General features: G+C 50.9%; 1 protein-coding gene across 3 annotated transcripts in view; it reads left to right on the top strand.

Annotated features, from left to right (window-relative positions):
- Positions 1–27,803, top strand: part of PTPRA (protein tyrosine phosphatase receptor type A) — a 162,349-nt gene that overhangs the window by 91,494 nt on the left and 43,052 nt on the right. Inside the window, exon 1 of one of the 3 annotated variants that reach the window (XM_064151662.1) lies at positions 5,016–5,037. The exons of the other annotated variants lie outside the window; for them this stretch is intronic. The gene's annotated coding sequence lies outside the window, so the exon portion shown is untranslated. Of the gene's footprint in view, positions 1–5,015; positions 5,038–27,803 lie in introns of those variants that run through there. 3 annotated transcript variants of the gene reach the window in all.

The following is a 27,803-nucleotide window of genomic DNA, read 5'->3' as shown; positions in this document are numbered from 1 at the left end:
CTTCTGGAGGGATTTGCAAAGCCACTGAAGTGCTCAGAAGTATTTGAATACCCCAGGAAGTACCTGTCTGCAATTAAGGCCTGGTAAAAACGCTGTGAGAACAGGAGCCACCATCCAAGCCCTGCTTCCCTTTCTGTCAGGCTGGCAGATAGTGAGCTTTCATCTCCTCTTGTCCCTAGGGTTTAGAGCCATCTCCTTTTTTCTTTGCACAGAGGACCCACAGAAGCATCTGGAACCCTGCACAGCCTGGCCCAGCAGCAGCAGCAGCAGCAGCAGCAGCAGCAAGGGGCCATCTCTGCAATTTTCAGGCTCAGCAGTGCCTTTTGTGAGATGGCACCAGTTTGGGTGCTTCAGAGGGAGGTGTCAGAAATGCAAACCCGAGCAATTAAGGATTAATCTGCTGGCGGGGGTGGGTAGCTGCCTCTCCCCTCCTGCTTGTGCTCTGAATTAGCGCCTGGCCCCTGCCTTGTAGTGTTGCTATTTCTACCTCGAAGGTTTTGAATTATGGCTGTGGAGATTAGATCATCCCTTTTGTTTAATCCTTTTTCCTTTCTTCTGTCATGCTTTTGACCTCAGCGATTTTCAAAGCAGTCAGATTCGCTTCCTATGGTGTTCTTGTGATGGTATTTGTGTCCAGGAAAGAGGAGGAGGAGGACCTAGATGGCTTTTTTGGTGCTGTTTTATTTTCTCCTGCGCTCTCCTTTTACTCATTTCCTCATTCAGCAGCCCAGTCCTTTTGTTTAACCTTTTCAGAGCTTTTCATAGCACAACCTTCCTGGCCTTTCTAGGGCTTTTTATTGTCTAGGGCTTCCAAAGGATGTGCACAGAGCTAGAGGTGGACATTGGGCAAAGGGGAACCTCTGGAGGTCCAACAAGGACAAGTGTATAGTGCTGCACCTGGGGAGGAACAACCCCATGCACCAGTACACTTAGGGGTTGGAAAGCACCATGGTGAAGGACCTTGGAGTCCTGGTGGACATTAAGTTATCCCTGGGACATCAATGTGCCCTTGTGGTCAAGAAAGCCAACAGTATCCTGGGGTGCATTAAGAAGAGTGTGGGCAGCAGGTCAAGGCAGGTTCTCCTGCCTCTCTGCTCTGCCCTGGTGAGACCACATCTGGAGTATTGTATCCAGTTCTAGGCTTCCAGGCTCAAAAGGCACAGCAATATACTAGAGAGTGTGCAATGGAGACTAGGAGGATGATGAAGGGACTGGAACAGGCTGGAAAGGCTGAGAGGCTGTTTTCTCTGGAGAAGAGTGAATGTTTACAATACCTGAAGAGTGAGTGCCAAGAAGAAGGAGCCAGACTCTTTCCAGTGGTGTCCTGTGACAGGACATGGGGCAGTGGACGCAAACATGAGCACAGGATCATCCACCTCAGAATGAGGGAAGACTTCTTTGCAGTGAGGGTGCTGCAGCCCTGCAGCAGGCTGCCCAGAGAGGATGTGGAGTCTCCTCCTCTGGAGACTTTCAGAACCCACCTAGCTGTGTTCCTTTGTGGCCTGCTCAAGGTGATCCTGCTTTGTCAGGTGAGTTGGACTTGAAACACTCACATCTCCAAAGGTCTCCTTCTATGGAGACATTCAAGGCCTGTCTGGATGTGTTCCTGTGTTAGATAGGATTGTCCTGCTCTGGCAGGGGGGTTGGACTCGATGGTCTCCTTGGGTGCCTTCCAACCCCTGACATCCTGTGATCTGTGAGCCTTCCCCCCCCTAATATTCAGGGATTCCGTGATTGCACCTAATGGGCTTGAAGGCTCCATGAAAAGGTTGGGAGAGGAGGGCTCTGGCCATGCATCTGCCTGCTCTTTGGACCTACACCTCTCCCGTGTTCCCCTCACCAGGGGACAAGCGATGCAAGGGAGGGAGCTGGAGCTGTGGGGGTCATTGGCTGTCGTGGTGCAGGTCAGTGCTTTCTAATCACTTCCTCACTGTGCCTCTCCAGGAAAGAGAGAGCAGGGAAGGGCAGGCTCCTGCTTGTGCTCCGGCTTTCCCTTCGGATATGCACTTCCTATCTCCAAGATGCCTTTCGTTTAGACCTCTAAGAAGTGTTAATGGTTGCACTTGATGATCTTAAAGGTCTTTTCCAACCAAAACGATTCTGTGATTCTGTGACAATTGCTGGGCAAAGGCAGTGCTGTGCTGGAGTTGAGTTTTCCAGTCAGGGCTTTCTTTAGGATGCTTGCAGTCAAAGCTATTGTGTTTGTGAGGTTCGTTCCCAATGCCAGCTGCAGCCACCAGCCCGGTGGACGTTTGGGTGTTCATTTGTCTCTTGCAGCTGTGCCAATGTGGGGAGAAAACAGGAGGGTTTTTTTCCTTGACTTGCTGCCCACAGTTTGGCCAGAAGTCAGGATTTCTCCTCGGTGTTTATGAGCTGTGGAAGCTCTGCTGCAGCCAAGCCAGTTGTTGGATAAACCCAGCCCCTGTCTCTGAAACACAGTTGGGAATATTCATCAGGCAAGGCTGGTGTCGGTGTCCTGCATTTCCATACACTTGGGGACTGTCAAAAGCAATTAGGCTGGTCTGGTGGGATGGGTCCCTCTCCTCTCTCCTCCCACTCTTCTTCCTTTTCCTTCTCCCTCTTCTTTCCCTCTTGCCCAGAACGGAGCAGAGAAAGAAAAGCAAAACAATTTGCATGGGTAGTGGGGAGGTGTAATTATGAGCAGTGGGACCAATTTAAAGATGGAAGATTGTAGAGATGTTCAGACTGTCTTTGACATGTTGGGCTTTTTTTTCAGAGAGGATAAAAGGAAAACCAATTAATTTATTCCTAGAATTGTAATTCCTTTCTGGTATTAATCTGTTTAATTAGTGTAGTTCAAAAATGCACATACACAGGGGAGGGCAGGGGGCTGCAGACTGCCATGAAGACGTTTTCAAAGGGAGAGCCTTGGTAGGAAAGGCTTCCTGGCAGTGAGGTAATTGAGGCTGCAAGGAGAAATGATATCCCAGGGGAAGAGGTGGAAACTCCAACGCTTTGGGCTTCCAGAAGTGAGGCTGGATGGAGTCATTTGGGAAGTTTCTTGCAGGGAACAGTCCTTTGCTGAGTGGTGGGCAGGAGAAGATGATCTAAGCAATTTCTGCCCTGTCCAGTTCATGTGGTTTCCATTTCCTCTGCCGAGGTGGGCTGGTGAGGAGGTGGTGCTAGGCACTGCTCGTTTGTTAGGGGGTTAATATTTCTCTGGGATGGGGTTCTGCAGCTCCAAAACGTTTAAAGAGGCCATTCTGGCCCCTGCTGGGAGTAATTCTGGGTCCCTTTAGCAATCATTGTTCTGCAGCTTTCCTGAAGCTGCACTTGAGGCATCTCCCAAAACTGTCTTGTGTCCTTAGGGTGACAGCCCCAGAGCTTGCTAACTGAACACTGCTGTGCTAAGATTTCAACAGCTTCTTCTTTGCTGGCACCCACAGCAAGTCCAGTTTGCTGCATGGTACAGAGCTCTTGAGAAGGGGCAAGAAACTGGGGTAGAACATAGCTGGCCATCAATGTTTGATTTCTGCTCTCTTCTAAACTTGTTCACCGTGCAGCTTGGTGTTGGGAAAACCCTTTGAAGCATGTTAGGATTTGACCTGCTTGTAATGCTAAACTATGTGGCTAATTGTTCTTGATGTGGTCACAAGTGGTCTACCACTGGCCTTTCTTAGCTCCCAAGGTGGTTCCTCTTCCTGTCAATGGGAAGGAAAGCAGGGAGATGTGACTTGAATGTGTGGTATGAGGGATCTATGGTGTGAGTGTCTGAAGAGAAAGGGAGAAATCAGCAATCCCCTGCCAGTTTTTCATCCCTCTCCTCGGTAGTGATTTGTGAATGTTCTTGGCTCCTGCATTTCAAAATACCTTTGATCTGGCAGAAGAAGGACTACTTTTCACAGTATCACAGTATCACCAAGGCTGGAAGAGACCTCACAGATCATCAAGTCCAACCCTTTACCACAGAGCTCAAGGCCAGACCATGGCACCAAGTGCCACGTCCAGTCCTGCCTTGAACAGCTCCAGGGACGGCGACTCCACCACCTCCCCGGGCAGCCCATTCCAGTGTCCAATGACTCTCTCAGTGAAGAACTTTCTCCTCACCTCCAGCCTAAATCTCCCCTGGCACAGCCTGAGGCTGTGTCCTCTTGTTCTGGTGCTGGCCACCTGAGAGAAGAGAGCAACCTTTTCTGGGACTCCTGCTGTGTAAAATTGTCAGAGAATGGTTGGGATTGGGAAGGACCTGTGTAGGTCATCTAGTTCCAATATCCTTGTCATAGGTGGAGACACTACTAGAGCAGGCTGCTCACAGCCCCAAACAACCTGACCTGGAATGGTTCCACAGATGGGGCATTTCCCACCTTTCTGAGCTCACTGGTATCAGGGCAAAACGTTTCTTCATTCTCTCTAGGCTGAAACTGCCTCTTTTCAGTTTCACACCACCACCTCTTGCCCTGTCACAGGAGGCCCTGCTAAAGACCAGTCCCCAGCTTTCCAGTCCACCCTTTTAAGGACTGAAAGGCCACTAGAAGGTCTTCCTGAAAGCTCTTCTTCTCACAGAAGCACTGAATGTTAGGGGCTGGAAGGGACCTCGAAAGATCATCCAGTCCAACCTCCCTGCCAGAGCAGGACCTGGTTTTGTTTGGGTTTGGTTTTTTTAACCCCCCTTTTCCTCTATCTCCTTCCTCTCCACCTCCCATTCTCCCCCCTCTTCCTCCTTTTCATTGCCTTCCTTTCCTCTCCATCTCCTCTTTCACCCCATCTTCCTCCCTTCCTCTCCATCTTCTTCCTCTTCCCCCATCTTCATCTTTTCATCTCCATCCTTTTCCTCTCCATCTCCCTCCTTTCAGCACCACATCCCCTTTTCCACCCTATCTGCCACCTTCCCACCTGGCACCAGATTGTCTCTTTTCCCCCCAAACCCAGAGCACCTGGCTGCTGTTGGAGTCTCCTCCCACCCCAGGTGTGGCCACTTTGCCCTCCCTGCCTGCTCCCCTATTTAATCGGCCCCAGGAAAGGCAGCAGCCCTAAGCTTGCCCACTTGAGCAGAGGATCCTCCTCCTGTCACCAGAGGTGAGTCCCTGTGGTGTGCACTGGGTGAATGGGAGTGGGATCTAAAGGCTGGGGGGCCTGGTGGCCTCCTGGTTAGCTAGGAGTAGGCTTGATAGTCGCTCTAGCATCACCCAAGGGTACTGTCTGGGCCTCCTTTCTTAAGCTGAGCTCCTCTCTATTTAGCTGCTTCTTTCTGCTCCCTTGTGATGAGCTGAAGTACTTGGCTGAACTGGAAGCTCGTGAGGGAGTAGTATTGTGTTGTCATAGAATTGCTTTGGTAGGAAAAGCCCTCCAAGATCATCAAGCTCAACCCAACACCACCACAGCCATTAAACCATGTCCAGGGCTGGCAACACCACCACTTCCCTAGGCAGCCTGCTCCAATGCCTGACTGCTCCTACAGCAAAGAAATTGTTCCTCGTGTCCAACCTAAACCTCTCCTGGCACAACTTCAGGCCATCTCCTCTCATTCCATCACCTGACACTAGGGAGAAGAGCCCAAACCTTCCTTCAGGGAGCTGTAGAGAGCAGTGAGGTGTCAGCCTGTCCTCACAGCAGAGGCCTTTCAGCCCTCCCATCATTGCTGTGGCCTCCTCTGGCCCCACTCCAACAGGTCCATATCGTTTTTAGCAGCATAGTATTAATTCCATGGAAGTCATTTGAAGAGCTCTTTACTAGGAGGATGCCCACAGGGATGGGAGATGCCCCATCCCTGGGACCATTCCAGGTCAGGTTGTTTGAGGCTGTGAGCAACCTGCTCTAGTTGGAGGTGTTAGAAGGGGGTTGGACTGGGTGAGGTTTGAAGGTCCCTTCTAACCCAGACCAGTCCTCCATTCTGTGATTCTAAGTCAGCAGCAAAGCTGCCACACAATGAGGGCAGATCTCTTCCTTGATAACACTCATCAAGGTTTCCTTTTGTCCTGCAACTTCTAAATAATCAGCCTGCTCCCTCTTTGCTTTTTGGCCTGGGGATGTTGCAGCCTCGGATTGTTTTGCAAATCACTAATTTTAGACTCAGTTTGCTGCTCATTGTTCTCTTCACATCGCTTTTTTAGTGCCCTGGCGGAAATCATCTGTGTCCTGAGATTTTTATGTCTAGACTGGATGAAAGGCAAGAGAACTGCCCAGAAAAGGCTGCCCAGAGAAGTTGTGGAGTCTCCATCTCTGGAGACTTTCAAGACCCACCTGGCCATGTTCCTGTGTGACCTGTCCTACGTGATCCTACTTTGGTGGGGAGTTGGACTCGATGATCTCCAGAGATCCCTTCCACTCCAACCATTCTGAGATTCTATGATCTTGGAGTTGTCACCCAGGAGCCCTTTTATAAAGTCACTTTTTGCCTTCCTAATCCAAAACCTCAGGACAAATTCACTGGAGGGTCAGGCAGCAGAAACTGGACAGAAACCACAAACATACCTATATGGAATGAACATGAAATCAGGAGCAGCTTTCCAACCCAGCAGGCAGATAGGAGAGGCCACGTGGGCCCTGCAGATGCAGTGGAGTTAGTGGGGCAGGGCTTTTCCAGGAGTGCCTTCCTAGCACCATCCAATCCTTCTGCTCCAGTGCACCTTGACAATGAGGAGCAGATAACGCGTGGCCACCCCTTTGCTTGGAGGGGTCAGTTTATCTCAGCTCTTTGTAGGGCAGTGGGGGTTTAGGCTTTGCCAAGGCAGATAATAGCATCCTCCCTGCAGGGATGCTCACTGGAGCCCATCCCTAACTAGGTCAGGAGAGGACAATGAGAGAGCATAGTGTGAAGAGCGATGCTGGAGTGCACCTTGCTTAGCGAGGATTATGTTCTCTGCAAGGCAGTGAGATGGTTTTGTCCTTGTGCACCCAGTCTGTGACTAAAAGTGGGTCAGTTGGACAGTCAGTGCCAGTAGTGGGTTTCAGTGGCAGCATTTGAGGTGGGAGGGTTTATGGAGCCTGGGGTTAACACTTTCCGTGGCAGCATCAAGGAGTGTTGGCTTTGCCACCTGAACAGCAGCTTCTGGAACGCTCTCTAGCAGCTGTGTCACCTCTTGAATATTATGAGCATAGAATCGTGGCTTGGCATGGCTTGAAAGGGACCTTTAAAGAGTGTCTAGTCCAACCCCCCTGCAGTCAGCAAGGACATTGCTCACAACCCTGGAAAAACCTTACCTGGAGTGTTTCCAGCCACAGGGCATCTTCCACCTCTCTGGGCAACCTGGGCCGGGGTCTCGGTACCCTCAGGATGAAAGGTTTCTTCCTTCTCTCCACTCTGAATCTCCCCTTTTAGCTTAAAATCATCCCCCCCTGTCCTGTCATTGCAGGCCTTGTAGAAAGTCACTTCACAGCTTACTTATTGGCCTTTTAAGCACTGCATGGCCACCAGAAGGTCTCTCTGAAGCCTCTTCTCTAGGCTCAAGAACCCAAACTCTCTGAGCCTGACCTCACTGCAGAGGGCTTTCAGCCCTCCCAGCCTTGCTGTTACACCCTCTGGACACACTCCAACACATCCCTGTCTCTGCTCTGCTGAGAACTCCAGAGCTGGACCCATCACTGCAGGTGGGATCTGGAGGAGAAGAATAGATGAGAATCACCTCCCTCCCCCCTGCTCTCCCCCAGCAGGACCTTCTCAAATAGCAGCTGTTTCTCTTTTCTCAACTTTAATCTTTTGAACCTATTTGCCAGGGGTTGTGGGACTGTTATCAGCTGCAGCACCTTGGATCTCAAGCTAATCCTCATGACACTCAAAAAGAAGGATCTCAGTTTCTTTGATAGCTTCTGTATTTTCTAGTACTGTGACAAACTGCAGCTGCTGGGTATAGTCAGGGGCTTGGCTACAGTGGGAAAAGACACAGTAGTGATAGAGTTTCTCATTCCTTCTCTCCCCACCAACAGGCTAATAATTATGTGAGGAAATAGGAGGTCTCTGTAAGGCAGAGTGGTGGCAATCAGAAGCCAAGGTAAATATAGCCTGGGCTGTGCCTTTAAGAGACCCAAGGCCACCATGGTGATGGCAGGTGGCTTGAAACCAGTTGGGATGATACAACCTGAGCTTAGCAGACAACTTTAAACACCTGCAGGTGAGTGATGCAAAGCCTTGGGAGTGTTCTGCTCTCCCTGGGTCTAAGATCAAGCAGCAGGCTGGGATCATCCTCCCAGAGCTGCTAAAGAGCACTTAGGATCAGAGCACTACACAGGACACATCAAACATAAAACCAAAATCCACTTCTGCCTGCCTTAACATGGAGTTTGCCCTCAAAACCCACGTGGGAGCTAGATGGATGTGTGGGGAGGGAAAGAAGTTGCACTGGAAGCCTTTAGTTCCTCTTGTGCTCAAACCACAGACCTTGCTGCTGGGCATGGAGTAACCACATGCCAGAGATGCTTTTCATTTTGCAGTCTTGCTGGGGAAAGGGAAGGAAAAAAAGACCACTTCTGTTAGTCCCTTCTGCAGGGATGCTAGGCCTCAGCTCAGCAGGGACTTAGCTCCTCGCTGTGGTTGCTTCATTTCCTCAGCAGATATCTTTCATCTACTGCAAGCAAAGAACTTCCAAGGTAAGACTTTAAATGATGCTTTCCTCTTCCACTAAAACATGAGGGTCATTTGAGCGTGACCCAGTGCAGTGGAAACACTCAGAGGCAGGAGGAGGAGCTCACCCTTTTATTTTGTCACACAGCTCTTTGGTTGATCCAAACCTAGGACACTTCTTTTTCCCTCCTCTTTCACTGCTTCTCAAAGTCTTCTCTGATGTTTCTTCCATGTTCTGTGATCAACTCTGGTTCCATGGCCAGAGGCTCTAGCACAAAGGAGTGACCTCTTGGTTTGTTCAGCCCCACTGCCTATCGTCTCTGCAGTTACTGCCCTTCCACATCAGACACTTGCCACTCCTACCCAGGAGCCTCCTTTTATCCTTGCACTGGTTTCCTCTCTATAATGAGTGGAGAGAGACTGAATGGCAACTGCCTTGGGCCAGGAAGGTGGGTGTGCAGTGAGACATCCAAAAAAAGATGTGACAGTAGCTGGCTCCCTGTAGCCAAAACTTCTGTGCACCAAGGAGGGGTGTGGAGGTTGGTGCTGACCACAGCTGGGGCTCAGGAGGCTTCACTGTTGTAGAATCACAGAATGGTTTGGAAGGGAGGGACCTTCAAAGGTCATCTTGTCCAAGCCCTCTGCAGTCAGCAGGGACATCTCCAACTACAGCAGGTTGCTCAGGGCACCGAATCAGCTGACCTGGAATGGTTCTGGGACATCTCCCACCTCTCTGGACAAGCTGAGCCAGGGTCTCACCACCCTCAAGGTAAAAAAGTTCTTCCTTCTCTCTTGTCTGAATCTTCCTCTTTTAGTTTCAGACTATCACCTCTTGATGTGTCAAAATAGTCCATGATAAAAGGTCTGTCCCCAGCTTTCTGATCAGCCCCTTTAAGCACTGAAAGGCCACCAGAAGGTCTCCCTGATGCCTTCTCTTCTCCAGGCTCAACAACCTCACCTCTCTCAGCCTGGCCTTACAGCAGAGCTCTTCCAGCCCTCCCAACATTGCTGTGGCCTCCTCTGGCCCCACTCCAATTGGTCTCTGTCTGTGCTGAGGGCTCCAGAGCTGTCCTGGGCTGCTCATCTCATCAGCTGCCTCCAGGCTGGCTCCCTGTTCTGGCCAGCAAACAGATCCTCATACCTAGGTGTGGTTCAGGGAACACTTTGCTCCAAGGACCCACTCAGTGTGAACAGGAGGTGCTGAATTTCCCTTGTCCTGCTTCACCTCCACGTACTGCAGGGCTTGTGCAATTAAATGGCCCTGTGTGCTCCTGTGCTTGTGTGACTCACCTTCTTACCTGCCAAGCTGTTAACCCCCACAGTCTGGGTGTGCTGCATCACAGCTCTTCTAATATCTCAGGTCCTTTGAAATGGAAAAGAAGCAAAGAATGACCCACAGGAAGATGCTGTTGAGCCATCAGGACAAGCCAGACATTGCTGGGCAGGGAGGACAGAGCCTGCTCTAGGGTGGACTGGTTTTAAGGGGCAATGGGTGGAAGCTGAGGCATAGGAAACTTCATGTAAACATGAGGAGAGCTTTTTTTTTCCCTGTGAGTGTGACAGAACAGTGGTGTTGTGGAATCTCCCTCTTTGTAGATATCCAAGACCTGCTTGGATGTGTTCCTGTGTGATCTGGTACAGGTGATCCTGCTCTGTCAGGGGAGTTGGACTGGCTGAGCTTTGGAGGTCCCTCCCAGCCCCCTCCCATTCTGTGGTTCTGTGATCTTGAGCAGTGAGCTTGCTTCAAGGGGCTAGCTATCTCTCCTAGGTGGAGGCTGTGTTGGGTGGATGTAACTAGCTGGTGTGAGTACTGTCTGTAAAGCAAGACAGTGATGATTTGACTTAACCTTCTCTCCTTGGTTTGCAAGTGCTGATCTTTGCCACATGCTCATCAGAAGATCCATCGTGGCCAGAAATGATGCCTAAGCTCACCACCAGCCTTAGCACTGACTTCTACAGCTTGGTGTTGGAGCCACTGAGAGTCACCTTGCAGAGGCTTTGTGCTAGAAAAGCAATGTGAAGGCCTTGTGGGTCCAACTTCAGAGAATTCCACAGTGGTTGAGTGGGAAGGGAAGGTCCTGTGCATCCCTCTGCTGTGATGGAGTAAATCAGATGCAGAAACCTTCCCTTCTTTTCAGGCAGTGCCAACGGAGCGGTTAACACCACGAAGACACTTGCAGCTTTGAAGGGTTTGCTTTGCTACTTCCTCAGGCAGTTTTCTGCTGGGGAGATAAAACTAATCAGCTGTGGCTGGAAAAATTCAATTAGCTTGGATCACCAAGCCCTATCTCCTTGAATGGCTCCACACTTCACTGGCACAGCTAAAGCCTTGGGGGTCTTTGCTGGAGATGACCTTTCTATCTTCAGCCTTTCTGCTGACCTTCCCCACGAGGACTGCAGCTCTCCAAAGTTGTGTCCTTGGTTGGCAGCACAGGTCCAGCTGGGCTGGAGTGCTTTTGGCACTGCTGCAGTTTCAGAATGATGGTTGATCTCAAGGCTGGTTGCACAGGTGCACCCAGAAAGCTGCTTGGGGGTGAGACCATCCACCTGATCCTCAGAGCCATGATCCCAAGCTGGGTACTTTGCTGCAGCAGCGAGGCAGGGTGGGGAGCTGCCAACTGCACGCTGTGTTTCTGGTAGCTCCTTGCTGACTAAGATGAAAACACTGCCCATAAAAAACGTGCACTTTGGGTTTTTAACCCTCTGCATTTTCCTGAAATCAGTGGAACTGCCTGAGAGGGAGAAGAGGAGGGGTGAGCTGGGGGATGGGGAGGAGGAAATAATGGTGTCTCTGTTCAGTGAAACTCCCCTGACAAACAGTTTGTGTTGGGTATTTTTCCCCCTCCAAACACATAGATGTGATCTGCAAATCTAGGGCTTAAAAGCACAGATGCTTAGTCCAACACAAAGACAGCATCTCTCCAGCAAGTGAAACAGCTTTGCTGCTGGTAGCTTCAGAGGAGCTAATCTGGGATGAGAGGAGTTAAAGCTGCTCAGCAAGAGCTGCATCATTCAACCATCTCACCCCAAGCTTGCCTTCTCTTTCCTCCAGGTGAATGAGGTCTTTCCTCTGGTGCTAACACAGGTTTCTGAGATGTCACTGCTGCTTCTGTCCCTCAAAGTGTCTTCTGGGGCAAGAGCAGGAGCAGTGGTAGAGACATCAACCAGTCATTGGCAGTGGCACCGTGCAAGAGCTGTGGAGGTGGTTTTTGTGTGTCTTATCTTCATGCCCAGGGAGGTCAGGAGGAAGATGGTCTGCAGTGACAGGACAAGGAGTGATTGTTTCAAACTAAAAGAGGGACACCTATACCAGAGAGAAGGGAGAGACTTTTTACACTGAGGGTGGTGAGATGCTGGGCCAAGTTTCCCAGAGAGATGGTAGATGCCCCATCCCTGGAACCATTGCAGGTCAGGTTGTTTGAGGCTGTGAGCAACCTGCTCCAGTTGCAGACATCCCTGCTGACTGCAGGAAGGTTGCACTGGATGGCCTTTAAATGTCCCTTCCAAACCATGATTCTGTGACTAATTCTGTCTGTACATGAACTCGTGGTCTCAGAAGCTGAGATGCCAGTGGTCATGGTGAGCCATTTCTTTCCAGCTGGTTAACTTTAATTGCAGTCCACACCAGCAAGGATTATAGCTCACCCCACTGCTGATGTTCCTTGCTTGACTCTTAATAAGTGTCTTGGCGTCTGCCATTTATAACTGGTTCTTCCAGCTGCTTCAAGAGCATCCCACACCTGCAGTGTCCTGCTGCTGAGAAAGGCCACTTGCTAAGGGCAAAGGCTGCCCTGCTGGTGCCTGTCTGTGCCCTTCCTAGAGCCTGGCTTTTCACAGGGTGCTTTTCCCACGAGGTGATGGAGCCCTGAAGCAGGCTGCCCAGAGAGGTTGTGGAGTCTCCTCTGCAGGCTTTCAAATCCTGCTGGGGACTGTGATCATGGGCAACTTGCTCTGGGTGACCTTGCTTTAGCTTGGGCTAGGTGGTCTCCAGAGGACCCTTCCAACTGTAACTGTGCCCTGATTCTGTGAAAGTCTGCTTTAGAGAGTGATCTGGGCCTCTTGTCTTCATCTACCAACACTGGATATAGTGGAATTCATCCACTCCCTGCTTTGCTTCAGCAATGTGCTCTCATGGCTAAGAAGGCCAATGAGATCCTGGGGTGGCCAGCAGATTCAGGGAGGTTCTCCTCCCCTCTGCTCTGGTGAGACCTCACTTGGATTACTGCATTCAGTTTTGGGCTCCCCAGTTCAGGAGGGACAGGGCTCTACTGGAGAGAGTCCAAGGCAGGGCTATGAAGATGGAGTTGGAGCACTGCCTGATGAAGAGAGGCTGAGGGACTTGGGATTTTTGGTCTCATGAAGAGAAAACTTGGGGGATCTAATCAATGTTTATAAATATCTGAGGGAGAGGACAGGCTCTGCTCAGTTGTGCCCTGTGACAGGACAAGAGGTAATGGATGTAAACTAGAGCACAGGAAGTTCCACCTCAACATGAGGAAGAACTATTTTACTGTAAGAGTCACGGAGTACTGGAGCAGGCTGCCCAGAGAGGTTGTGGAGTCTCCACTCTGGAGACTTTCAAGCCCTGTCTGGATGTATTTCTGTGTGACTTGAGCTAGATTCTATAGTCCCACTCTGGCAGGGGGTTAGACTCAATGATCTCTGGAGGTCCCTTCCATCCCCTAACATCCTGTGACCACTGGAGTTGGTCAGAAGTTCTCATGAGCATGCTGGCAGCCTCTGCAAAGCAGTGGCTGATATATGGGGGGCAGGGGCTTGCCTCAGCAAAGCAAAGCTGCACTTAAGACCTAAACCCTTTTCTGGTGCTGCTCCTGGGGTCATTAATTAGTCACATTTTCCAAAGCTTCCAAGTCTGCCTTTTCTGTAGCTCATCTTCTACACCAGAATCAAAGATGGGAAGGAGTCACCATACAATCACCAGACCCTGGCCCACATTGCCCAGAGAGGTGGGAGATGCCCCATTACTGGAACCACTCCAGGTTAGGTTGGACAGAGCTTTGAGCAACCTGCTCTAGTTGCAGATGTCCCTGCTGAATGTGGGGGGGTTTGTCTCTAAGATCTCTTCCAAGCCAAACTAGTTTATGATTCCTTGTTTGTAAGATGCTCTTCTTGTTGGTGTGGCTCCAAGACCTGTGCCTGTAGCATCACTTCATCTTGAGCAAGGATGCCCCTTCTTGGGCACGGAAGATGGAAAGGAAAACAGATTGGGGCAGGGAGGATAAAAATAGATGGGGGGGAAAAAAGGTGGAAAGTGGAAATAGAGCCACTGGAGACAAACAGAGTTTGCTTCTTCAGAAGAGTGGGATGATGAGAAGAAATGTTTGGAAGACTGATAGTGAAAGATATCCCTGCCCTCAGCAGGGAAATTTGGGTTAGGTGACACTTAAAGGTTGCTTCCAACCCAAGCCATGTGATGATGCTGTGAAAGTGAGCCCAGTTTGTTAGGCTGGGCCAGCACAGCACCAAGTACAGCTTGGTCTTCAGCGACAGACTTCGTCTTGTGTCTGTGCAGCCACTGGCGGCTGCAGAAAGCTGCCTCTGTTGTTGGCTGCGAGCTCCTGTACCATTTCATGCCTGGCTGAAGGGGGTCTCGTTTGACAGCCGCACTGAAGAGCCCTCTGTGTATTATGCTGCTAGGCAGGGAGGGCTGGGAATGGGTGGCTGTGTAGGAGAGCTGCTTTGCAAAGCCTTTTGAAAAGGCTGGGACAGCACAGACTGGGAGAGATGGGGATGTCTCGGCAGCTCCCCGCTGCGTGGCTGCTGGCATTACCATCACAGAATGGCTTGGGGTGGAAGGGACCTTAAAGATCAAACCCCTTGCTATGGGCAGGGACACCTCCCACCAGACCAGGTTGCTCAAGGCCCTGTCCAACCTCGCTGAGGACACCTCCATGGAGGGAGCACCCACGACCTCCCTGGGCCACCTTTTAGTGTCTTACGACCCTCACTGTCAAGAATTTCTTCCCAATCTTCCCTCTTCCAGCTTCAATCAGTTTCCCCTTGTCTTATCACTACAGGCCCTTGTAAAAAGTCCCTCCTTGGCTCTTCTGTAGCTCCCTGCTTAGAGCAGCCTTCTGGTACCTGGTCTCCCTGCAGCCTTCTCTTCTCCTGGCTGAACAACCCCAATTCCCTCAGCCTGTCCTCCAAGGGAGGTGCTCCAAACTGAGCCCTTGCACCTGAAAGCTTTGAATGGAGTTTCATTTCATCGTGGTGGGTGCCTGGCATAAGTGCCTGGTTCAGAAGAATTTGAGCTCTGGCATAGCCTCTTAATACTTGCCTGGATACCACTAAAATCTAAGTGACACACGGTGACATTCAGTGACCCTGTTTATTGGCCACAAAAATGCAGAATGTGCCATAAAAAATTCACTCCAGCCTTACCTTGACTCTCTTCTCATTCATGTGAGTCCAGGCTGCTGTCATCAAGGAAGCTTGGAAGTCCCTCTTGGTGTTTTTGATGTCACACATGAAATGGCCAGAAAGCATCGCTTCAGCGCTGCTGACCTGCCTGCGGAAGCGTTTATGGTGCCAGTGCAAAGAACATCTCCAGAGGAGTCATTCCTTCTGGCAACTGCCCCATTGTGCCTGATCCCAGCAGCCCTTCCAGGCTTTTAGGTGGCCTTGGAGCTGAGGATTACCCTGATAAAGGAAAGAAAAACCCTTCTGGGGGCTCTGTGCCTCACCTGCAGCTTGCCGCGATGGGTGTTTCACTGCCGTACTGCAGGAGGGAGTCATTTGTCTGATGATCTGTTGGGGTTCACAACAAGCCAAGCTGCAGGTCAGGAGATGATGAGATGCAGCTGCTGTGGCTTTAGGGAGGAATCTCAGGCTTCTCCTGCAGCTCCATCTAGAGGGGAGGAAGATGGGCTGCTCTTGGAGACTGGTGGCTTCTCTGGACCACCGTGACTCTGCCTGCCCCTTACCCAACCTTCTGCCCTGTGGCACCTTGCTGGGGCTGTGAGCCAGGGGTCACTCTTGACCCTAGAGCCACTTTGCTGCTGGGAACTCTTGCTGCAGAGCTGGCAGCTGTGTTTAACAGGGAGCACACCACAACCAAGCCAGGCTCCATGCCACTGGGTAAGGCCTTTCTCTGCGAGCCCCCAAAAGCAGCTGCTGTCCTCTCAGCTAAGGATGCAGCAACCACACAGTGCTCTGCGGCTACTTTTTGGGGTTGATGTCACAAGAGAAACCACTGAGGTTGGGGCTGGGGCTTTCTGTGAGAGGAGGTCCCAGCTGGATCTTTCCAACATCTGCACTGTACAGCCATAGAGTGGTTAGGTTGCAAGGGACCTTAAAGATCATCTAATCCCACCCCCCTGCTGTGGGCAGAGACATCTTATCCTAGACAGTGTTTCTCAAGGTACCACCCAACCTGACTTTGCACACACTTCCAGGGTTGCAGCCTCCAGAACTGCTCTGGGTGACCTGTTCCAGTGTCTCACTATTGTGATGATGAAGAATTTCATCCTAATGTCTTATCTAAGTCTGGCTTTGCACCTCAGCCGTGCAGGCAAGGTGGCCAGCATCTCCATAGCCCTTTTTTGCCTCAGCAGAACTTGCTTCTACAACTTCAGCCTTCTTCTTGCTGTGCTGGCAATGGCACTGCAGAGTGCAGCCATCTGCCAAGCTTGTGACCATCTTAGCCATTAACACCTTGAGGTTTCACCATGGAAATTTTTCAGTCATGGATCACCTTGTGAAGGTGATGGATCATGGATCAAGGTGTGAAGCTCAAGACTATATCTGGAACACCTCTGCTGTGAGGACAGGTTGAGGGAGCTGAGGTTGCTCACTCTAGAAAAGAGAAGACTCCAGGGGGGACCTTAGAGCTGCCTTCTAATACGTGAATGGAGCCTACAGGAAGGCTGCAGAGGGACTTTTCATAAGGATGACCAGAGACAGGAGAAGGGGCAAAGATTTTAAGCAGAGGGAAAGCAGGGTTAGACTGGAGCTTAGGAAACAGCTCTTCAGTGTGAGGGTGGTGATACCCTGGAATAGGCTGCCCATAGAAGCTGTGGATGTCCCCTTCTTGGGGGCGTTCAAGGCCAGGTTCGTTGAGGCTTTGAACAACCTGGTCTCAGGGTTGGAGTAGATGATCTCTAAGCTCCCTTTTGAGTGGAGTCATTCTGTGATGCTGTGATACAGAGGTTGAAGCAATACGTGAGCTCAGGCAGAGCATCACCTGCTGTAAGCAGCAGCATGCTCCACATGTTGGCTTTGATTTGAAGTCAGCTACAGGATACTGGAGGGAAAAGCACAATGGGGCTAAGTCTCAGGTTATTTTCCCTAGTCCAAGTCCAGATTCTCCCCTTTCAGGTTTTTTACCCCAATCTGAGTGTTAATTCTGCCTGTTTTCTCTATAGGGTGGCACTGCAATTCCCACCTTAGGGAGTGGGAATTGCCCCCCAAAAAAGGCTGATTTTGACCTTAGCAACAGGGTGGTTTTGTTTAGGCTGTGTTTATTCTCCTGTGAGGGTCATTGTTCTCTCCCATGCCTTGACCGACTCAAAGGCTGGTGATAAAAGCCCTGGCTGACAATAGCATGGTTGAGTTCAGCCTTCTGTTGGGGAGATTAAAATAGAGAATGAATTGTGAATAACATGGGAGGGCTACAAATTGGTTGTCCCAGACTGTTGTTTAATCACTTAAAGGCTGAGGAAGCTGCAGCATTTGAGTTACATTTTTCATGCTAACTGCTGAGCAGTAGATTTTGTGTTGGGATCTGCAGGGGCTTGTACCCACTCTGTTGTTTAAGACTAGGGTTGGGTGAGTTTGCCTGATCTTGTGTTGGCAGGAAGTAGGTTTAGAGCAATGATGTTAGGCTTGTGATATGTTTATAGCATTATGCATGTCATATATCATAGCTTTATGACATTAGGCTAATAATAGGTTTATAGCTATTTAGATAAATACATCTAGGTGTAATAGGCTTAGAGCTGTAGGAGTGATAGAAGGTCATTAGGACATGGGGTGATGGCTTTAAGCTAAAAGGAGAGATTCAGACTAAAGAGAAGAAAGACATTTTTTTCTGCTGGGGTTGTTGAGACTGGATCCCAGGTTGCCCAGAGATGCCTCATGGCTGGAACCATCTCAGGGCAGGTTATTTGGGGCTGTGAGCAACCTGCTCTAGTTGCAGATGTCCCTGCTGACTGCAGGGGGCTGGGACTAGATGGCCTTTAAAGGTCCCTTCCAAGCCAAACCATTCTATGATTCTCTGATTGTAAGATGCCCCTCTTGTTGGCATGGCTCCAAGACCTGTGCCTACAGCAGTACTTTGTCTTGAGCAAGGGTGCCCCTCTGGGGCATGGAAGATGGTAAGGAAAAGAGATTTTTCAAAGACTAATAAGGAAGGTAGATGGAAAGTGGAAATAGAGCCACTGGAGTCAAATAGAGTTCCCTTTTCAAGAGTGTGTGCTGATAAGATGTTAGGGAGACTGGTCCTGCTTCCACAGCAGGGATACAATAACAGGGATCACCCCAAAACCCTGCTGGGCACCCAGACCCTACCCTTGCTGAGGACATTTCAGCTGCCCTCAGGGCTCAGGCTCCTTTCTGACGGGATTTTGTTGTTCCCAGTGAGCTTCCTGCTCGCATCAGCATCTTGCAGAGCTTCCCATCCCTCCTGGTAGACAGCCTCTCCCCAGCTGCTCTTACCTGCAGTCCTCATAATTGGCAATAATTGCCCTAATTGCTCACAGAAGCAGATGTTCTCTCTGTGGTCACATTGAACCAGCTTATTCTGTTCTGTAGACATGAGCACACAGCATTAAAGGACTAATTCCTGTAAATAAGCCTATTAAAAGGTTAGGAACAATGCCTCCAACTAAAGCAGCAGCTGAAGCCCACAGGTTTGATTTGTCTCTTCCTTGAAACATGTCCATCCTTGTCTGCTTGGGACTAGGATGTCCTCATGTTTGGCTATTTGCTCTTGTGTTGTGGTCAGTGGGTGCCCTAGCATGAAAGATCAGCCCTGTGCCTTGTTTCCAGCTCTTAAATTACTTTTATAGCTCATTAACATCACACCCAGCCTACCCCCAGTTTTACTGGGGAGTGAGAGGCCTGTCCATGCAATGGTGAGCAGAGGGGCTGTGCTTGGAAGGCTTTAGCTGATGCTGCTACAGAAGGAAAAACTCATCTCACCCATTTTCCTGCCTGAAAAAGGGAGGAGGAGGAATTGTAATTCCTCAGTTCTTCTCCCAAGACTTTGGTGTTCATCCTTTGCAGGGAAGGATTATCGGCACAGCGCAGCACCAAACCTGAGGCAGCCTGGGGAAGGGTCCTCACCCCAGTCATCAGCTTAATTGCAGTGTCAGTCCCCCAAACCAGGAGCTGATGAAGTGTAATTAGGCTGTGGAAGAGTAATTAGAATCACAGAGTTGTTTGGGTCATTAAGTTCAACCGCCTACCAAGTCCACCACTAAACCATGTCCCTCAGCACCGCATCTACACAGCTTTAAACTCCCTCCAGGGATGGGGAGTCAACCCTGGGTAGGTCTGGTCCAGAGTCTGCAATCCTTTTTGGGAAAAAAAATGCTCCTCATGTCCAACCTAAACCTCCCCTGGTGCAACTTGAGGCTGCTTTCTCTTGTCCTATCACTTATTGGTAGGGAGAAGAGACCAACCTCCAACTGCCCACTAGGGTGGTAGTTGTCGACAGCAATGAGCTATGCCCTGAGCCTCCTCTTCTGTAGGCTGCACACCCCCAGCTGCCTCAGCCTCTCCTCACAGGGCTGTGCTCCAGGCCCCTGCCCAGACTGGCTGCTCTTCTCTGGACACCTTCCAGCACCACAACATCTCTCTTGAATTGAGGGGCCCAGAGCTGGACACAGCACTCAAGGTGTGGCCTCAGCAGTGCTGAGTACAGGGGCAGAATAACCTCCCTTGTGCTGCTGGCCACACTTGCTGATGCCATTGCCTGTCTTGGCCACCTGGGCACACTGCTGGCTCATCTTCAGCTACTATCAACCAGCACCCCCAGCTCCCTCTCTGCCTGGCTGCTCTCAGCCGCTCTGATCCCAGCCTGTAGTGCTGCTTGGGGTTGTTGTGGCCAAAGTGTAGAACCCTGCAGGTCATCAATAAAGATACTGAACAGGCTCGGGCCCAGCACTGATCCCTGGGGGGCACCACTAGTGCTGTGGCAGCATTCACCACCACTCTCTGGGCCCAGCCCTTCAGCCAATCCTTGATCCATTTCAGAGTGAATGCATCTGGACAAGCTGCCATCCAAAGCAGCATCACGCTGGTTTGCAGCTCCAGACATACCTGCCAGGCCATTTTCCTTTGCCTGCAAATATGCTCCAGTGCCCTCATGTTGAAAAACACTTGTGTCTGGCATCCCAAGTGCTGCAGCCAGAGCCTTCAGCAGAAGGCATGCCTCAAAATGCTTCTGGCACTTGGAGCAGAACTCAGAGAGGAAAAGACTTTCAACTCATTATCCTGGGTACCAGCACAGGCTGAGGGATGATGAAATTGAGAACAGCCCTGCAGAGAAGGGCTGGGGGGTGCTGGTGCATGAGGAGCTGGATGTGAACCAGCAATGGGCACTTGCAGCCCAGAAGGCCAGTGGGCTGCATCAGAAGCAGTGTGGCCAGAGAGGGAGAGGGGATCCTGCTCCTCTGCTCTGCTGAGACTTCATTTAGAGTCCTCAACACAGGAAGGGCATAGACCATAGGAGGCCATGAAGATGATCAGAGGGCTGGAGCACCTGTTACAAAGATAGGCTGAGAGACCTGTAACTGTTCAGCCTGGAGAAGAGAAAGCTCTAGGGAGACTTGAAGCCTGCATTTCAGCATCTGAAGGAGACCTACAGGAAGGCTGGAGAGGGACTGTTTAGAAGGGCCTGTGGTCATAGGATGAGGGGCAATGGTTTGAAGCTGGTGCAGGGCAGACTTAGGCTGGACATCAGGAGGAAGTTTGTTACTATGAGAGTAACATACTTCCAGAAATACTGGAACAGGTTGCCCAGAGAGGTGGTGGAGGCCCCATCCCTTGAGACGTTCAAGGTCAAACTTGATGGGGCCCCGAGCAACCTGATCTAGTTGGAGATGCTCCTGCTGATTGCAGAGGGGTTGGACAAGATGACCTCTGCTCCTTTCCAGCCAGATTCTGTGAACTCCAGTTCCCTTTGCAAACCTCACTTCCAGACCTCACAGCTCCCTGGTGAAGCTGGGATGTGTGTTCCTCTGTCTGGCAAACTGAGAGAGCAGCACAGCGAAGGGGAGAAGCAGAGGCTGTGCCCCTGGCCCCGCTCCCGCTGTTGCCATTTGTATGCCATCCTCGGCCCTTTTTTGCCAGTCTTAATTCATGCAAATGTATGGAAAGAGTGAAGACTGTTCCACCACGTCTTGCACATTTGTTTAGAGAGGAGAAAAAGGAGCCCAACGTAGAGGGAATTTGCAGGCTGAATTTTAAGACCCAGCTCTCAAAAGCCCCAAAGAGCTGCCGGTGTGGCCAGCGGTGCTGACCTCGCTTCCCGGCGGCTCCGTTCCCCCTGCTCCCGCAGCCCTAATGTCATTACCGTGGAGCTTTTGGAGACCAGGAGTAGATCCTAATTAGCAGCCTCGCATTTTTTGTTGGGGTTTTTTTTTTTCCCTCCCCTAGTTTCATAATCAGTGATCTGGGCTCTACCAGAAGTGTTACTGTGGCAACAGGGCTGAAGCAGCAGCGGTGCAGGATTACCACGGGCAGGTACGGCAGTGGTTTGGTGGCTCCGCGACACTTTCTTAGCCCCCGGGGTGGGGGCTGCTCCGTGGGACTGGCTGGCTGCTCCCCTGACAGGTGCCCCGGGTGGATTGCAGGGTAAGCACCAGCAGTCGTTAAGCTGCATGACCGAACGCGTGCCTTTTAATTGGAGCTGAGCCTCCCTAATGAGATTTTAAGGCTGGCAGGAGAATGAGCCTCTCCGACAGCTTTGTTTGAAGTAGGCTGCTCCCACCGCTCCTTGCTTGACTCGGAGCTGGGACATCAGCTCCATCCTGCCCAAAAGCTGGGCTTTATCTTTGGTCTGTTATTGTTAAACCTCCTTTCTCCCGTGGGTTCACTCTCCAAAGGCAGCTCACGAGGTGGGGATGTTGTGGTTTAGTAGAGGATGTCTCTGCCTATGGTGCGGGGGGGGGGGTTGGAATGAGATGATCATTAAGGTCCCTTCCAACCCAAACCCTTCTCTGATTTCATGATTCGAATCAGGCAGCCCTTCTCAGAGCTGCTGTGTGAGCTGCACCCCTCTTCTCTTTGTAGTGGTGCAAACAATGCTTGGGACAAAGAAGGGGACACCCTGACATGGAATAGTTAAAGAAATCTATTGCTTTGTGACTTCATTGGTTTCTTTCCTTCCATTCTCATTCATCATTTTGAACAATAAGATGAAGCAGCTTCACTGGAGCCTCTCAGGCTGTCACTCTCCCCTTGCCAGCACTGTGTGGCACCTGCAATGCCTGTCTCACAGGGCGAGGCCATGCTGGTCAGTCCTGTGCTGGCCAAGGGTTTGCACAAGCTGTGGGGATGTTGCTACAGCAGATCATAGGATCACAGAATGGTTTGGGGTGGAAGGGACGTTTAAAAGCCATCTAGTTCAATCTCCTGCTATGACCAGGGGCATCTTCAACAAGATCAAGTTGCTCAGAGCCCCAGACAAGCTGACCTGGTATAGTTCCAGCCATGGGGCATCTACCACCTCTCTGGGCAACCTGGGCTAGGGTCTTACCACCCTCAGAGTAAACATTTCTTCATTCTCTCTGCATCTCCCTCTTTAAGTTTCAAATCAGCACTCCTTGTCCTCTCACATCAGGCTCTGCTGGAGTATCTGTCCCCAGCTTTCTGATCAGCCCTTTTAAGCACTGAAGGCCACTGGAAGGTCTCCCTGGAGCCTTCTCCAGGCTCAACAACCCCAACTCTCTTAGCCTGGCCTCACAGTAGAGGGCTTCCAGCCCTCCCAGCATCACCTGCTCTGGCTCCACACCGATAAGTCCCTGTCTCTGTTGTGCTGAGGACTCCAGAGCTGGCTCCAGCACTGCAAGTTCAGTATCAGCAGAGCAGAGGGGCGGAATCCCCTCCCTGCCCCTGCTTCCCACTCTGCTGGAGATCAGTTCAGGACACAGCTGGCTCTAGGCTGTGAACACTCAGTACCAGCTCACATCAGCTTTTCACCCACCAGCACCCCCAAGTCCAGTTGCTCCCCAGCCCTTCATCCTCCAGACCATCTAGAGACTGGGGGACACCCTAGGAGGTCTACTCTCTCTCCAGGCAGCTCCTGCCAGTTCCAGCCATCATCACCATCCTGGCCTGCAGTGAAATCCTCCATCCCCAGCACCTTTCTCCTGGTTGAGGCTCAGAGTTGGTCCTTCATCCTCTGTTACCTGCCAGCTCTCTTGGGTTTACCTCACTGCTCTTCTTTCTCTTAGAACTCGACTTTTTCCCTGGTCCCAGGACTCTTCTAGGAGACTCACTTATCAGTCTTGAGCTGCTAAGCCCCTTTGGAGGAGTCTGTAATGGCTTCATTTTCCCTGAGCAGCTTCTGATTCTTGGTTAGTGGCTCTGAGGAGGTGAGGGTTGTCTCACACACAGCAGAGGGCTGTCATGGTGTGCAGTGACTGTTCAGTGAACACCAGCACAGAGCTGGAGGGACTCTGGTGAGATCCTGAGATACATCCTGCACAGCGCAGGCATCTCCTTCCCAGTATAGGATGGTATCTTACTCCTCTGTGAGCTTAAAACTCAGCAAGTTGGCCTTTTGAAAAGTTAACAGGACAATATGTTACAGAGTCAAGGAGTCCCAGAGTGGTTGAGGTTGGAAAGGACCTCTGGAAGTCATCTGGTCCAACCTCCTTCCAGCAGGGCAATCTAGAGCTGGTTGCCCAGGTCTATGTCCAGGCAGAGTTTAAAGATCTCCAAAGAATGGAGATTCACAACCTCTTGGGGCTCCACAACCTCCCTGGACAATCTGTGCCAGTGCTTGGTCACCCTCACAGTCAAAAAAGTGTCTGCTGATGTTCAGAGGGACTCTGCTGTGTCTCAGTCTGTGCCCATGGTCTCCAGTCCTGTCACCAGGCACCACCAGGCCAAGCCTGGCTCTGTCCTCTTAACTGCCCCACTTGAAGGCTTTATAAACATTGATGAGACCTCTCCAGAGCCTTCTCCAGGCTGAGCAGTTGCAGCTCCATCGGTCTCTCTTAATAGCAGAGATGCTCCAGTTGCTGAATCATCTCTGTGACCCTATGCTGGATTCTCTGCAGTCTGCCCACATCTCTCTTGTACTGGGGAGCCCAGCACTGGACACAGTGCTCCAAGAGTGGCTTCACCAGTGCTGAGTGGAGGGGAAGAGCCTTCCTCACCCTCCTCACCAATGCTTTCTCTACCACAGCCCAGGACACCACGGACCTTCTTTGCTGCAAGGGCACCTCGATGGCTCATGGCCAGTTTAATGTCCACCAGGACCCCCAGGTTCTCTTCTGCCAAAGTGTTCCCAGCAGGGTGGCCCCTGGTATGTTCTGGTGCCTGGGGTTATTTCTCCTCAAGGCAGGACTTTGCACTTCTCCTTTTGGACTTCACAAGGTGCCTGTTGGCCCATTCTCTCCAGCCTGTGGAGATCCTTCTGAATGGCAGCAGGACCTTCGGAGTGAACATCAGCCACTTCTCCCAGTTTGGTGTCATCTGCAAGCTTGCTAAGGGTGTGCTTAGCCTCACCTCCCAGGTCATTAATGAAGATGTTAAACAGGACTGGACCCAGAAGGTTCACCTGGGCTGTGATCTCAAAGGCCTTGGCAAATGAATTCAAGCTGTGTCACAGGATCACAGGGTGTTAGGGGTTGGAAGGGACCTCCAGACATCATCAAGTCCAACCCCTGTGTCAGAGCAGGACCACAGAATCTAGCACAGGTCACATGGGAGCACATCCAGACAGGGCTTGAAAGTCTCCAGAGAAAGAGACTCCATAGCCTCTCTGGGGAGCCTGTGACAGTGCTCTGGGACCCTTACAATCACTTCTGGAGTCAAAAAGCCAATTTGGGAGACTTTTTATGCTAAGCTGGGCTGAAATAGAATAATACCCAGTTACCAAAGTTAGGAAGGGAGCTTGGGGAACCTCCTTCCACCTTCTGGCTGGTGGACACCCGATCCTCCCTTCATCCACCCACAATGGTTCCATGCACATTGCTGCTGCCAGTGTGAGCTTTGAGAGCCTGCGTGGTCAGCATGGGGCAGACTTCACATCTCACTAAAGACTACCTCCACGAGGAAAGCTGATCCTGGCTCAGGCCAGCAGTTTAACACCATCCCAACAGTAACAGCTATTTCTGGGTGCTCAGAAAGCCAGGTGGGAGTGGGGTCAGGTTCCCTCCACATACCTATGATGATGTTGCTCTTTCCAAGTGGAGTTGTGCCTTCACCTCTCGGTCTGAGCAGCACAAAAATGATGGGAGGGTGGCTGTGAGGCCAGGCTGAGAGAGTTGGAGGAGAGAAAATGCCAAGGCAGACCTGGCAGCCTTTCAGTACTTAAAATGGGCCACAGGAAAGGTGGGGAGGGATTTTTTTCACCAGGACAACAGGCAATGGTTTTAAACTTCAAGAGGGTGAGTTGAGGTTGGATGCAACAAAGAAATGTTTTATGATGAGGGTGGTGAGGCACAGGAACAGATTGCCCAGAGAGGTGGTAGATGTCCCATCCCAGGAACCATTGCAGGTCAGGTTGTTTGGGGCTCTGAGCAACCTGCTGTAGTTGCAGACATCCCTGCTGACTGCAGGGGGATTGAACTGGATGAGCTTTTAGGTCCCTTCAAACTCAACCCATGCCATGACTAAGTATCAAGCAGTGATCTGTTGGAGGTTGGGCAGGTGGAGAAAGCAAAAACCCAAGCCCTTCCCACAGGCCTGTCCCCTCCTCATGCACCATCCCTCACAGCAGCTGTCACTCATATGGAGCCTCCTGTTTATTTAAAAGCAGAAAAAATAAGCAAGGGAAGGCAGTGGATTTCCAGAGAGGATAAATGGTTGCTGTGATTCATCTTTTCTGTTGAAGAGTGGAAAAGCAGAGGGTGGGGTGGGGGAATAATGCTCGGTGACACATAAAAGGCCTCTTTGCAGCTTTGGAGACACATGCGAGGCATTAGTCACAACCCTTTTTTCCTCCCTAAACTCAGTGGCCCCTCCCTCTGTGATGTCCAGCTCCCTGCAGCCACCCCAACGTCCTCTAGAGCTGAGGCAGCTCCTCACCAGGGGCTGACCATGAGAGGAAACCAATGCACAATGTGAGGACCCCCATGCTTGGTCCCTGGGGGCACCTGAGAAGCAGTCTTTGCTGAGCCCCCCAGCAGTGGAGCTCATCCCCACTGGCATTTTCTCATCCTTTGCATCTCATCCTATCATGAGAGATTTGGGCTTAGAGGGAAGAGGAACCCAAATCATTCTGCCACCAGTCAAGCCCCTGGGGCAGCTTTCCTCTGCTGCTGGTCACAGCTCCACAGAGAGGCTGCAGGACCACAAATGGGATTGGAAAGGAGCAGGGAGGGGGAGAGAAACAGCAGGTTTGTTTTCCAGCCACTCTGATGGCTTGCTGCCACCTAAAAGGGAAAAAAACCCAGACCTTTTTCCCCTTTCTTTATGCTCAGGCTTGTTCTCATCCTACTGTAAGCTGCTAACCAGGGCAAATGCCAGCTTCATTCCTGGCTTTGCCCTCTTCCCTGCCAAAAAAACAGAAGAAAAGGGAATGATTTTGTAGAGTTTTCACTGCAGTTAAGGGCCAGCAGGAGGGAGGGAGCTGGGTGGGCTGGGTTGAGCCACTGGATTGCAGCATCCTTCTGAAAGCAGCAGTCGGGTTTAGGGTCCTGTGGAGCTGGCTGGAATTCAGGTCGTGTCTCCTCCTCGCACAGAGAAAAGGATTGCCTCATTTTCCAGGAATCAGGAACATGTCAGAGGTGGGCGTAGAATCCTGCCTTTGATTGTGGACGGCTGTATCCGGCTAGGATCTGGCCAGTTGCTGCAGCACTAAAGGCATTAGCCTGGGGAGGGGTGAGGAGCCAGCCCCCCTCCAGCAGCAGCATGCACAAGGGCTATTTTCAAGCCTCTTATTACTTTATAAAGAGATTATTTCCTTCTCTACCCCCACCCCAGCATCCATCATCTCGACAAGATCCACATGTTTTAAAACAGAACTTTCTGCAGCCTCAAAGCCAACCTTTCCTGGGGGAAGCTTCCCAGCAGCACAGTGGATGTACACTGTAGATGTCTGTATATGTGTCTGCACAAAAATATGCATACATAGAGATAAATAAATGCATTTATTTAGGACATATTAAATCCCCATTCCTATTTGTCCTAAACTTATTTAGGATAATTATGGGGAGGATAAATAAATACAACAGGAGAAGAGAAAATAGCCTCAAGTTGCTCCAGGGGAGGCTTAGGTTGGTCATTAAGAACAATTTCTTGCCTGGATGGATTGTGCAGCCCTGGACCAGGCTGCCCAAGGCAGTGGTGGAGTCCCCATCTCTGGAGAGGTTTCTAAGCTGCACAGATGTGGTGCTGAGGGACATGGTTTAGTGGTGAGAGGGATGAGCTCAGCATTGTCTCGCTACCAGGTAGCAGCACTCAAGTCTTCATGATGTATAGAGGACGGTCTAGAGACTGGTTTGTAGCACCTCTGTCTGCTGTCAGAGACATGAAACATTCCTCCACCAAAAAGGCTGTCAAGGCCTGGACCAGGCTGCCCAGGGCAGTGGTGGAGTCCCTATCCCTGGAAGGGTTTCAAAGCTGCACAGAGGCTGTGCTGAGGGACGTGGTTTAGTGATGAGCTGGCAGTGCTGGGTAAATGATTGGACTTGATCTTAAAAGGTCTCTTCCAACCAAAATGATTCTATGATTCTCTGATAACGTGAAACTCTTTCTATACCCTGAGATCAGGCATCACCCTGTTGTGCCCTACCTTCAGGTAGGGCAGTAAAGGGTAGGGTTGTGATAGGGCAAAAGGGATTGAAGCTTGAGGAGAGCAGAGTTACACTAGAAATTAGGAAGAAATTCTTTCCAGTGAGGATGGTGAGATGCTGGAACAGGTTGCCCAAGGAGGTTGTGGATGCCCTCTCGCTGGAGGTGTTCAAGGCCAGGTTGGATGAGGCCTTGAGTAATCTGGGCTAGTGGGAGCTGTCCCTGCCCATGGCAGGGGGATCGGAACTGGATGATCTTCAAGGTCCCTTCCAACCCCAACTATTATATGATAGGAATAAGAATCTAGTAGTTGGACTTTTTCAGCAATTCTGTGATTTTAAGATGTATAAAT

This window comes from Pogoniulus pusillus, chromosome 11 (genome assembly GCF_015220805.1).
Source record: "Pogoniulus pusillus isolate bPogPus1 chromosome 11, bPogPus1.pri, whole genome shotgun sequence".
In the NCBI taxonomy this organism is placed as follows: Eukaryota; Metazoa; Chordata; class Aves; order Piciformes; family Lybiidae; genus Pogoniulus; species Pogoniulus pusillus.
The sequence above is the reverse complement of the archived record's forward strand: the minus strand, read 5'-3'. Positions and strand labels throughout refer to the sequence as shown.